We start from the raw sequence: 3,195 nt of genomic DNA on the forward strand, positions 1-3,195 counted from the left end.
TTCTGCTGCTGATGTGGCGCGAATGCTGGTGACAGATTGCCAAATGATTCCTGTGACATTTTACACATTCATGGTCCCCAGAAGAGAAAATCCCTCTGACGATATGTCGACCTGTTAATGTTTCACCTATCCTACCAAATACAATCACAGAATCTTGGTGTGGAGATGTTGTAAGGCTATTATTCACTACCAGATGATTATTCCTTATGACAAGTAATTGAAAGGCTTTCCCTGTTTGTGTTTTTGACTGAAATGTCTTTGAGTTGTTTATTTTATTTATTAATTTGAAATACATTAAAGCTCCAAAATGAAGCTTTAGAAATTTCAGTCTGACCAATGATTGATCAGCAGTTCTCAATATCAACTTGAGCTATCCTGATTAGCATGAACCAGCTAATGTTAGCAGGCTAGCACCTTGCGTAAAGATGACTTTGGACCAGTTCAGCATATTAGCATTGTCAGTGTGAGCAAGCATTTAGCTCTAAGCACACTCTAAGCAAATATTTAGAGTGCTGTCTGACAAAATAATATAACAGCACAGTTTTATTCTACATTTCAAGGATTACAGCTAACCATCTTCTGAATTTGTAAAACAATGCTTTTGTAATAACTTTCCAGTGTTTCACTAGACAGCAGCGATATCTTTCCACCTCGATGGTCTGCTTGCTTTCACTGTCAATTGAACTAATGTTGGAAAGACACTTTCTACCTGTAAATTATCAGTCCATAAAGTTCAAGTCTGGGAATATATTTCAAATTTTATCTCAGTTTATTCTGCTGTTCTCCCTCCTTTTGTGCAACCCAAATTTGATCCTTTTGACTCATTTTGTAGCTGCAACTCAAAGGCTGAACCATAGAAACCTTTGAGGACATCGGGTATAATTACATCACATTGTTGCACTGTTAATTCCTTCATGTTGTTGACACAGACTAACAGTTCAGCTTGCGGTGAACAATTACGTTTACAATCCTGCTATCATCAGTGTTGCCATGACAACCTGGAAACAACGAATCCACCAAACTAAAAGACCATGAGCTGCGCGCTTAATGATATGCCTAAATTTTGCATGGTATTCATTGAGAATATAACTGATGATAACATCACAAAACCCTCAAGTATGCGAGTTGGCTCTTTTTGATTTAAACATCAAGTACCGTCTTTCAAGTGAAAAAAGAAAAATCTGATGGTTGAAAGTAAAGCTCCTGAAAAGTAGAAAAAGTGAGGCAAAGAACCTGGTATGACTATAACTGTGGGTTAAGAGCAGAGGAAATGGCATATATTTTGGAAGACTAAATTTGAAGGTTGTTAGCGGTCATTACAAACTGATTAAATGTAGATTTTAAAAGTTTCTTTTCTTTTCTGAACCCCCAGGAAGAAGAGAGATGTGTTCACACAAGCCAGTCTCCTAGAAATGTCAGCCATAGCCGCCAGCTGAGGTAATAGATGGCTGTCTGGCACATTAGGGCTGGTTGTTGTGAGCGACCTCCCAGAGATGGTTACAAGGTCTGTGTCTGGTGGGTCCATGAATGACAAGATATCTACCATGGTTTAATAAGTCCTTGTGAGGCTAAATTTGATTTACTACGGATCCCTGGATGAACATTTTAATTGCCGTGGGAGTATGGAACTGTCACTTCTGCTTTCTTTTCATAATTGGTGAAGCCCCTCATAAGGGTTGTTAAACAGCAGTTCAACCATTTCAGTAATAAACCCGGATAAAAAAATGAACTCTTTGAAACCTGGAGTGCATTCTAAATTTAATCACTCCCTGTAGAGTATATTCAGAATGCAATCTTTTGGATATGACAACCTTTTCATGCTCAAAAGGGATCAAGATTCGGAGAAGAAAAATGACCCCTTATATTGAATGTAGTGAGGGTAAAAGGATCCCTATGACTCTTTTTGCATGTCATTTCTTCATTCAAGAATAGAGAACCAGGGGAAAATCGGAATATAAGCTCTAAATCCTCTTCCTCCATGTGTGCAGGTTCATGAGGAGCTGTGAGATGACACTAAGAAGAATGGAAGTGACAAAGTGAGTAAGATAAAAGCAGTGCTATAGAAAAAAGGCTGTTGGGCTGTTCTGCAGTGGTAAATCAGACCTGAAAAGAATGTCAGCAGCTTCCCCTGGACAGCCGCTCTCATTGTCAAATACACACACACACACACACACACACACACACACACACATACAGTTCTGCCCGCATTTGCCGCTGCCTCTTGCAGTTATGTACACACATGCATGCTTGTTGTGTTGTGCTTTCTGGGCCACCAAAGGGGGGGAGAATGAGAGAGCGATGAGTGTGAATCATAGACGGTCTGATTATCCTCAGGCCTCAGTTCACCATCTGTACCCCAGATCTATGCTCCGAAGCCCTGGACACACACACACACACACACACACACACACACACACACACACACACACACAAAACCATTCAAACATGCATGCAGAGATTGAAAAATGCTAACAAATGACCTCGTAAGCAAAAAGAAAAATAAAGACACATCTGAATGGACATCTCACCCACCATGCCTGGACTGGCACACACACACACACACACACACACACACACACACACACACACACACACACACACACACACACACACACACACACACACACACACAAACAAGCACACACACACACACACATCCCACATACATCTCACACACGCACAATTCATATCTGACTAATCTTCCATCTCAAACTATGCAAGTAAGCTGTCACCTCAAATACATACACATCGAAATGTGTTTGACACATTTGTGTTGAAGAGGAAAAAAAAATGCCAAATTCTTGCCACACACCCACACACACACTCACTGGCTGGCTGCATCCCTGCAGGTCATCTGGGACGGAACAACATTCTAGCAGAATTCATTATGGAAATCTGACACTAACCCACAGAAAAGGAGCAAATGTTGCACTGCAAATGTTCCACATCTGTCTAACAGAGTGTATTTCTGTGTTTAAATAGTTGAATGGAAATAAAAGTACCCAAAGAATCAATGGAGAGGATCCTTCTCATTAGAGCAGTCATAAAAACTGCTCTGGCACTGACCCTCATACACACACGTCACTTTCAATAACACAAGACCCACATTAAGAAGTTTTTCTTTTTTAATTCAATAAGGTTATTATTGTAACACATCACAACAGATAGAAAACAGTAGCCCATTAAAAAGGGCTA

This window comes from Aulostomus chinensis, chromosome 17 (genome assembly GCF_037954235.1).
Source record: "Aulostomus chinensis isolate RoL2024-O1b breed Wild chromosome 17, RoL_Achi_v1.0, whole genome shotgun sequence".
Lineage (NCBI taxonomy): Eukaryota > Metazoa > Chordata > Actinopteri > Syngnathiformes > Aulostomidae > Aulostomus > Aulostomus chinensis.